This window comes from Staurois parvus, unplaced genomic scaffold (assembly GCF_062004578.1).
Source record: "Staurois parvus isolate SC_StPar_1 unplaced genomic scaffold, SC_StPar_1.0 ptg000315l, whole genome shotgun sequence".
Taxonomy (NCBI): Eukaryota; Metazoa; Chordata; class Amphibia; order Anura; family Ranidae; genus Staurois; species Staurois parvus.
Window position 1 is genome coordinate 1,955,690 of NW_028318111.1, and position 10,253 is coordinate 1,965,942.

General features: G+C 45.1%; 1 long non-coding RNA gene across 1 annotated transcript; it reads left to right on the forward strand.

Moving 5' to 3' along the window:
- The first annotated feature begins 5,270 nt into the window (after positions 1–5,270).
- LOC149457535 (uncharacterized) lies at positions 5,271–9,134 on the forward strand. Its single transcript, XR_016313612.1, has 3 exons — positions 5,271–5,453; positions 8,275–8,393; positions 8,799–9,134. It is a non-coding gene; the product is annotated as an uncharacterized LOC149457535 (long non-coding RNA).
- The last annotated feature ends 1,119 nt before the right edge of the window (positions 9,135–10,253 follow it).

The window sequence follows — 10,253 nt, forward strand, 5'->3', positions numbered from 1 at the left end:
AGATGGGATCAGCATGTGATGGGGAGGGGTGTAGCTGTGTACTGGGGGAGATGGGATCAGCATGTGATGGGGAGGGGTGTAGATGTGGACTGGGGGAGCTGGAATCAGTATGTGATGGGGAGGGGTGTAGATGTGGAATGGGGGATCTGGGATCAGTATGTGATGGGGAGGGGTGTAGATGTGTACTGGGGGAGCTGGGATCAGTATGTGATGGGGAGGGGTGTAGATGTGGAATGGGGGAGCTGGGATCATTATGTGATGGGAAAGGAAGTAGATGTCGGATGGGGGAGCTGGGATCAGTATGTGATGGGGAGGGGTGTAGATGTGGAATGGGGGAGCTGGGATCAGTATGTGATGGGGAGGGGTGTAGATGTGTACTGGGGGAGCTGGGATCAGTATGTGTTGGGGAGGGGTGTAGCTGTGTACTGGGGGAGCTGGAATCAGTATGTGATGGGGAGGGGTGTAAATGTGGAATGGGGGAGCTGGGATCAGTATGATGGGGAGGGGTGTAGATGTGGACTGGGGGAGCTCAGATCAGTATGTGTTGGGGAGGGGTGTAGATGTGTACTGGGGGAGCTGGGATCAGTATGTGATGGGGAGGGGTGTAGATGTGGAATGGGGGAGCTGGGATCATTATGTGATGGGAAAGGAAGTAGATGTCGGATGGGGGAGCTGGGATCAGTATGTGATGGGGAGGGGTGTAGATGTGGAATGGGGGAGCTGGGATCAGTATGTGATGGGGAGGGGTGTAGATGTGTACTGGGGGAGCTGGGATCAGTATGTGTTGGGGAGGGGTGTAGCTGTGTACTGGGGGAGCTGGAATCAGTATGTGATGGGGAGGGGTGTAAATGTGGAATGGGGGAGCTGGGATCAGTATGATGGGGAGGGGTGTAGATGTGGAATGGGGGATCTGGGATCAGTATGTGTTGGGGAGGGAAGTAGATGTGGGATGGGGGAGCTGGGATCAGTATGATGGGGTGGGGTGTAGATGTGTACTGGGGGAACTGGGATCAGTATGATGGGGTGGGGTGTAGATGTGTACTGGGGGAGCTGGGATCAGTATGTGATGGGGAGGGGTGTAGATGTGTACTGGGGGAGCTGGGATCAGTATGATGGGGGGGGTGTAGATGTGTACTGGGGGAGCTGGGATCAGTATGTGATGGGGAGGGGTGTAGATGTGTACTGGGGAGCTGGGATCAGTATGATGGGGGGGGGGGGGTGCAGATGTGTACTGGGGGAGCTGGGATCAGTAAGTGATGGGGAGGGGTGTAGATGTGTCCTGGGGGAGCTGGGATCAGTATGATGGGGGGGGGTGTAGATGTGTACTGGGGGAGCTGGGATCAGTATGATGGGGGGGGTGTAGATGTGTCCTGGGGGAGCTGGGATCAGTATGATGGGGGGGAGGGGTGTAGCTGTGTACTGGGGGAGATGGGATCAGTATGATGGGGGGGGGGTGTAGATGTGTACTGGGGGAGCTGGGATCAGTATGATGGGGGGGGGGGTGTAGATGTGTCCTGGGGGAGCTGGGATCAGTATGATGGGGGGGAGGGGTGTAGCTGTGTACTGGGGGAGATGGGATCAGTATGATGGGGGGGGCTGTAGATGTGTACTGGGGGAGCTGGGATCAGTATGATGGGGAGGGGTGTAGCTGTGTACTGGGAGAGCTGGGATCAGTATGTGATGGGGAGGGGTGTAGCTGTGTACTGGGGGAGCTGGGATCAGTATGATGGGGAGGAGAATGGTGGGGTGATGAGGATTGGAATAATGAGAGCAGAAAGAAACATTTTCTAGAGGAGAGAAGGGAGTTGGCTGCAGAGTCTTAATGACTTATGAAAACAGTTTCCAGGGACATGTTGCTGCTGAAGCCACCCCCACCCTTCAGGCAGCATACTGCCGATCCATCACTCCAGCTCCCCCCAACCTACAGATACTTTGTATTCCAATCTACATTGTCCTCATTCTACCATCAAAATAAAAGTGACTACATGAGAGGTGATGGAAGACTACGGTGGAAGAGTCAGGCTTGAGGATGAATCAGACCGATGTTCAGTCCGGGACTCCTCTGTTCCTGGAGGGACGGTCCACAGCGCTGATGAATGGACGGGGAGGGGGTACCGCGCCCGGCTCCGCGCCTCTTGTCGTCTCTCCGCGGTCTGGCTGCACCTGCATAACGCGAGCCGAACGAACAAAACGTCCTATCAGGCATTGCGCGTCTGGCTCGACGTCAGGCAAGTACAGAGGTCCGAGCGATGTATGGGGGCGTTGGGCGATCGCTGAGCGGCGCCTGAAAGCAGAAGAAGCGGAGAAAAGTGGTGAGAAGCCCACATACACAGAACACAGCCACACAATACAGAACTGCCCTGGTCTGTGGGACTACAAGTCTCAGCGGGGTAAAGCTCCTGCAGAGGCACAGATTGGAGGATGGCAGATTGCTGGTTCCAGTCTGCAGAGGGAGGGAATGGCAAAGCTGCAGCAGGTCAGACATTGACAGAGGAGGTTGTCACATATGTAGAAGCTGATAAGTCAGCAGAGATCAGGAAGAGATAAGGTAGGTATGTGGCTTATGCACCCAGATCAGTGCACCTGTTTACTCAGGTAAGTGGCATCATTGTGCCCCAGTAGATTGGCTTGCTTATGTACCCATGCCAGTGTACTATTTGTCCAGGTAAGTTATGTCTCGATACCTGGACGCCAGTAACAGTTGCCTGCCTTTGTGCCCAGATAGGTGTGCCCTGTTTGCCCAGGTAAGTCATCCTAGTAAGTAATCCTTGTGCCCCAGTAAAGGTTAGGTTGTTCTTGTACCCAGATCAGTGCACCATTCTTGCCTAGGTAAGCATCAGGGAGCCCCGGTAAGATTAGCTTGCCCATGTGCCCAGATCAGTGCATTTGTTTGCCCAGGTAAATGGCATCTACATCAGTGATCCCTGGTAAGATTAGCTTGCCCATGCACCTAGATCAGTGCACCTGTTTGCCCAGGTAAGTGACATCAACATCAGTGATCCCCGGTAAGATTAGCTTGCCCATGTGCCCAGATCAATACACCTGTTTGCCCAGATAAGTGGCATCAACATCAGTGATCCCCAGTAAGATTAGCTTGCCCATGTGCCTAGATCAGAGCACCTGTTTGCCCAGGTAAGTGGCATCTACATCAGTGAGCCCCGGTACAATTAGCTTGCCCATGCGCCCAGATCAGTGCACTTTTTCACCCAGGTAAGTGGCATCTACATAAGTGTGCTCCAGTAAGATGAACCTGCTTATATACCTAGATCAGTGCGTCTGGTTTGCCCAGGTAAGTGGCATTAACATCAGTGTATCCCAGTAAGAATATCTTGTCTATGTGTACAGATCAGCATGCTCTGTTTGCCCAGGTAAGTGCCCTCTACATCAGAGTGCCCCAGTAACATTTACTTACCTATGTGCCCAGATAGGTGCACCCTGCCTGCCCAGGTAGGTGACATCTACATCACTGTGCCCTAGTAAGAAATAAATTCTTGTCTGTCCAGGTCACTAAGAGACAAGAACACCCGTGCTTCCATTGCAGAAAAAACCTCTTGTGCATATGCAGGCCACCCTGACCACCTTCATGAGTCCACAACGGAAAAAACAATGCCCCCGTCTGTCCTACATCAGCATGCCCAGATACAAATGACTTGCGTTTGTGTCCAGATATATTCCCCTTTATTTGACATGAAAAAATCTGTGACCACCTGTGTCCAAGGCAGGTGAGGACCACCCAAAGCTCAAATAAATAATGTTTGGTTGTCAAATAGAGGGGTATTTAAACCCCATGGGCATCAGGAGCCTCTGATTTGTTGGGTACTGGTTTAGGGTCACCTGTACCTGGGTGGCAGGTAACCTCTTGTCCCCATAATTTATAGAATATAGGTTAGTCTGACAAGTAAAGGGGCATTTAAACCCCCTGGGCATCAGAAGCCTCTGCTTCGCTGGGTGCTGGTTTAGGGTCACCTGTACCTGGGTGGCAGGTAACCTTTGCAACCAAAACTCAAAGAAAATAGGTTAGTCTGTCAAGTAAAGGGGCATTTAAACCCCCAGGGCATCAGGAGCATCTGATTTGTTGGGTACTGGTTTAGGGTCACCTGTACCTGGGTGGCAGGTAACGTCTTGCACCCAAAAATTGAAGAATATAGGTTAGTCTGTCAAGTAAAGGGGCATTTAAACCCCCTAGACATCAGGAGCCTCTGCTTCGTTGGGTGCTGGTTTAGGGTCACCTGTACCTGGGAGGCAGGTAACGTCTTGTCCCCATAATTAAAGAAAAATAGGTTAGTGTGTCTAGTCTGTAAAGTAAAGGGGCATTAAACCCCCTGGGCATCAGGAGCCTCTGCTTCATTGGGTGCTGGTTTAGGGTCACCTGTACCTGGGTGGCAGGTAACCTTTGCAACCAAAACTCAAAGAAAATAGGTTAGTCTGTCAAGTAGAGGGGCATTTAAACCCCCTGGGCATCAGAAGCCTCTGATTTGTTGGGTGCTGGTTTAGGGTCACCTGTACCTGGGTGGCAGGTAACCTGTTGCTCCCAAAATTTAAAGAAATGAAGTTAGTCTGTCAGGTAAAGGGGTATTTAAACCCCCTGGGCATCAGGAGCCTCCGCTTCGTTGGGTGCTGGTTTAGGGTCACCTGTACCTGGGTGGCAGGTAACCTCATGTCCCCAAAATGTAAAGAAAATAGGTTAGTCTGACAAGTAAAGGGGCATTTAAAACCTCTGCTTTGTTGGGTGCTGGTTTAGGGTCACCTGTACCTGGGTGGCAGGTAACGTCTTGCAACCAAAACTCAAAGAAAATAGGTTAGTCTGTCTAGTCTGTAAAGTAAAGGGGCATTTAAACCCCCTGGGCATCAGGAGCCTCCCCTTCGTTGGGTGCTGGTTTAGGGTCACCTGTACCTGGGTGGCAGGCAACCTTTTGCACCCAAAAATGTAAGAAAATAGGTTAGTCTGTCAAGTAAAGGGGCATTTAAACCCCTCTGGTCATCTGATCTGTTAGGGTCTACCTTAGGGTCACCAGTACCTGGGTGGCAGGTAACCTCTTGGTGTGCCGGATCAGTACCACCTGTATGGTTGTGCACCAGGTATGGACCCCCTGCGTCTTCGGGGGGGGGGGCAGGGAAGCGCCGGCTCAGGTTGGGTAGCTGTTGCAGGCTTGCGATTCTTCGAAGCATGTGGTCACAGGTGAGAAGATCCTTGCTGCTCCCTCGCTGTTTGCTCAGGTAGGACGGCACCTGCCGCTCTCTCTCTCTCTCTCTGCGTCTTCTAAGTGTCTTCCACCCTGCGTTGGCTGCCGTGACACGTTGGCAGGAGCCCCGTCCGGTGCAACCAGCTGTCTGGCAGTCTCTGGAAAGTTGTGGAGTGAAGCCAGGCACCCGGGGCTTTATATAGCCCTCCCCCAACTAGCCAGAGCTTCCTAATTTATCAGCGGACAAGAAAACATCCATATGGAGCGCAGGTATATACATACACGCATACATCCCAAAGACGCATGTCCGCAAAAAGGATATTGAATTTTTTTTTTTTTTTTTTTTCTTGGTGTAAATGGAGATGGGCTCCTCTAAACACACCTGTCACTTAGGTGCGTTGTTCCTGAGCAAATATTGACACAACAAGAAAGGGAGGGTGGGGGGGGGGTTGGGAGGCGGGCGAAGGTGGAGCCCATCGGGCCAGCTTTCCTATCTAGAGAGCCTACTTTTTTATGCAAAGTAGCTCCGGCCTTTTGTTAATGTAAGCCTGATGGGTCGGAATAGAAAAAAAAAAAAAAAAAGGTAATGGGGGAGGAAAATCATGGATTTATTAACCTGTATTGAAACAACACCAGCTGCTGCTTTCCACCCACCTGAAATTGCTCATTTGCACACATTTCTATAGGGGGGGGCAGAGGTGATCGGAAAAGATGGAGGTTGCTAGGCGAGGCAGCGGCTGATGGGGTATTTTAAGGGAATTACAGCAGCACCAGGCCGCCCTGCGACATCATAAACAGACATCGCCAATTTGCTAACAGAAACGTCTTTTTTTTTTTTTCTTTTGCATTATTCGTGGTCGCCATCTGCGCAGCGACTGAATCGCCTGGTTTAACCGCTTCATTACTGGACGCAACTGGAGCCGGAGCAGACTGTACACTTTTTACATTTTTATTAAATTTATATACATATATATATAGTGTGTGCGTATAAAAACTTTTACATGACCGTGTCGCTTTGTATTGATTTTTTTTCATTATTATTATTTAAATCTGCTTAGCAACAAGAAAAATGACAAAAAATGAAAAACATAAAACCAGAAAAACGCATAAAAAATGCAGCAAAAATGTGTAAAAAATGCAGGTGCAAAAACACTGCAGAAAATCATGTATTGCGTTTTTGCTGCATGTGTGCCACGATTTTGATGCGTTTTGTGTTTTAAATCTGCCTAGCAACAAGAAAAATGAAAAAAAAAATGAAAAAAAAACCCTGCATCAAAAACACATGGGCTAATAGAACTGTCTTTTTTTTCCTTTGCAATATTTGTGGTCGCCATCTGCGCAGCGACTAAATCGCCTGGTTTAACCGCTTCATTACTGGATGCAACTGGAGCCGGAGCAGACTGTACACTTTTTACATTTTTATTAAATTTATATATATATATATATATATATATATAGTGTGTGCGTATAAAAACTTTTACATGACCGTGTCACTTTGTATTGATATTGATTTTTTTTTTTATTTTCTTTTATTATTATTTAAATCTGCTTAGCAACAAGAAAAATGTCAAAAAAAGGTAAAACAAAAATACCCGCAAAACACATAAAAAATGCAGCAAAAATGTGTAAAAAATGCAGGTGCAAACACGCTGCAGAAAATCATGTATTGCGTTTGCCACGTTTTTGATTTTTGATGCGGGAGCAGACTGTACACTTTTTTTGTATATATATATATATATATATATAGTGTGTGCGTATAAAAACTTTTACATGACCGTGTCACTTTGTATTGATTTTTATTTATTTTTTATTATTATTATTTAAATCTGCTTAGCAACAAGAAAAATTACAAACAATGAAAAACAAAAAAAACCCACAAAACGCATAAAAAAATGCAGAAAAAATGTGTAAAAAAAATGCAGGTGCAAAAACGATGCAGAATATCATGTATTGCGTTTTTGCTGCATGTGTGCCACGTTTTTGATGCGTTTTGCGTTTTAAATCTGCCTAGCAACAAGAAAAAAATTTTAAAAATGAAAAAAAAATCCTGCAAAATGCATCAAAAACACATGTGCTAGCAGAACTGTCTTTTTTTTTCTTTTGCAATATTCGTGGTCGCCATCTGCGCAGCGACTGAATCACCTGGTTTAACCGGTTCATTACTGGACGCAACTGGAGCCGGAGCAGACTGTACACTTTTTACATTTGTATTAAATTTATATATATATATATATATATATATATATAGTGTGTGTGCGTATAAAACCTTTTACATGACCGTGTCGCTTTGTATTGATTTTTTATTATTATTATTTAAATCTGCTTAGCAACAAGAAAAAGTACAAAAAAATGAGAAACAAAAAAACCCGCAAAACACATAAAAAAATGCAGCAAAAATGTGTAACAAATGCAGGTGCAAAAACGCTGCAGAAAATCATGTATTGCGTTTTTGCTGCATGTGTGCCACGTTTTTGATGTGTTTTGTGTTTTAAATCTGCCTAGCAACAAGAAAAGTTTTTAAAAATGAAAAAAAAACCCTGCAAAATGCATCAAAAACACATGTGCTAATAGAACTGTCTTTTTTTTTCTTTTGCAATATTTCGTGGTCGCCATCTGCGCAGCGACTGAATCGCCAGGCTTAACCGGTTCATTACTGGACGCAACTGGAGCTGGAGCAGACTGTACACTTTTTTTGTATATATATATATATATATATATAGTGTGTGCGTATAAAAACTTTTACATGACCGTGTTGCTTTGTATTGATTTTTTTTTTAGTTTTTATTATTATTATTTAAATCTGCTTAGCAACAAGAAAAATGACAAAAAAATGAAAAACAAAAAAACCCGCAAAACACATAAAAAATGCAGCAAAAATGTGTAAAAAAATGCAGGTGCAAAAATGCTGCAGAAAATCATGTATTGCGTTTTTGCTGCATGTGTGCCACGTTTTAGATTTTTGATGCGGGAGCAGACTGTACACTTTTTTTGTGTATATATATATATATATATATATAGTGTGTGCGTATAAAAACTTTACATGACCGTGTCACTTTGTATTGATTTTTTTTTTATTTTTTATTATTATTAGGCTTTATTATATAGCGCCGTCATGTTCCGGAGCGACGTACCGGCCCTTACAGAAACGCATTTCAGTCCATTTAACATGATTTCCTATGGGACAGGTTCACATCTCTGCGTTTTCACCCGGTGAGTTTTTTGGAAAGGCTCAGGGACTTTTTTGAACGCAAAGAGTTGCGTTTTTGGTTCTATAGACTTCAATGGAAAGAATGCAGAAAAGCATGTATTGTTTTGGTTTTTTTTGCATTTTAAATCTGCTTAGCAACAAGAAAAATTACAAAAAATGAAAAACAGAAAAACCTGCAAAACGCATAAAAAATGCAGCAAAAATGTGTAAAAAATGCAGGTGCAAAAACGATGCAGAAAATCATGTATTGTGTTTTTGCTGCATGTGTGCCACGTTTTTGATGCGTTTTGCATTTTAAATCTGCCTAGCAACAAGAAAAATGTTTAAAAAATGAAAAAAAAAAACCCTGCAAAATGCATCAAACACACGTGTGCTAACAGAACTGTCTTTTTTTTTCTTTTGTGCAGCGACTGAATCGCCTGGCTTAACCGGTTCATTACTAGACGCAACTGGAGTGGGAGCAGACTGTTGTATTTTAAATCTGCCTAGCAACAAGAAAAATAAAAAAAAATGAAAAAAACCCCCCTGCAAAATGCATCAAAAACGCATGTGCTAATAGAACTGTCTTTTTTTTTCTTTTGCATTATTCGTGGTCGCCATCTGCGCAGTGACTGAATCGCTGGGCTTAACCGGTTCATTACTGGACGCAACTGGAGCCGGAGCAGACTGTACACTTTTTTTTTTTTAATATATATATATATATATATATAATGTGTGCGTATAAAACCTTTTACATGACCGTGTCACTTTGTATTGATTTTTCTTTTAATTATTATTATTAGGCTTTATTATATTGCGCCCGGGACGGACCCGACCATTCCAGCACTCGGGCACTGCCCGAGGGCCCGGGGTCAGTAGGGGGCCCCATGAGATGCCCCTGGTACCTTTTTCATAGGCTTTTTTGAGTTTGGGCAAGGACACAGGGGCCCCATGATCCCCTATTGCCGGGGGCCCCATGAGTTGTCCATCCGCCCCTGATTGCGCCGTCATGTTCCGGAGCGATGTACACTGACAAACACATTGAAGGGACTAAACTGGAAAAAGGACGAAGTTCTGCTTCCTACATTTTTTTTTTTTTTTGCTAAAAGAAAGAAGGAAACTGGAAAATGAAACAAACGCTACAAAAGTCTATTTCAGGAAATACCTTTTTAGGGCAAGTTCACACGACATGCGTTTCAGTTGCTTTTTTTTCTGCATCCAAAACGCACAGAAAGTAGGTGATATGGTTGTCAGTGTCATAGTTCACATCAGTGCTTGCAGTTCCAGTGCGTTCCGGGTACGGAAAAAAAAGTAGAACAGGCTGCATTTTTCGTGCACAGAACTGTACTGGAAGGCGGTAAAATGCATCAAAAATGCACTGGAACACACATGTCCCTATTTATTTGAAGAAAAAGAGGGGGGAAAAATGAACTGGAGGGAACATTTACACAACATGCGTTTCAGTTGCTCTTTTTCTTCATCCAGAACACAGAGAAAGTAGGTGATATGGTTGTCAGTGTCATAGTTCATATCAGTGCTTGCAGTTCCAGTGCGTTCCGGTTTCAGAAAAAAAAGTAGAACAGGCCGCATTTTTCCTGCACAGAACTGCACTGTAACATGGTAAAATGCATCAAAAACGCACTGGAACACACATGTCCCTATTTAAATGGGAAAAATTAACTGTAATGCCTAAAAAACGCATTGAAACGCATAAGAACGCACCAGAATGCATAAAAGATGTGCGTGCGGAAACGCATCCAGAACGCATCTGGACTGTGTTTCTATAGCGTGAACCGGCCATTAGGGCCAGTTCACACGACATGCGTTTCAGTTGCTTTTTTCTGCATCCAAAACACACAGAAAATAGAACAGGCTGCATTTTT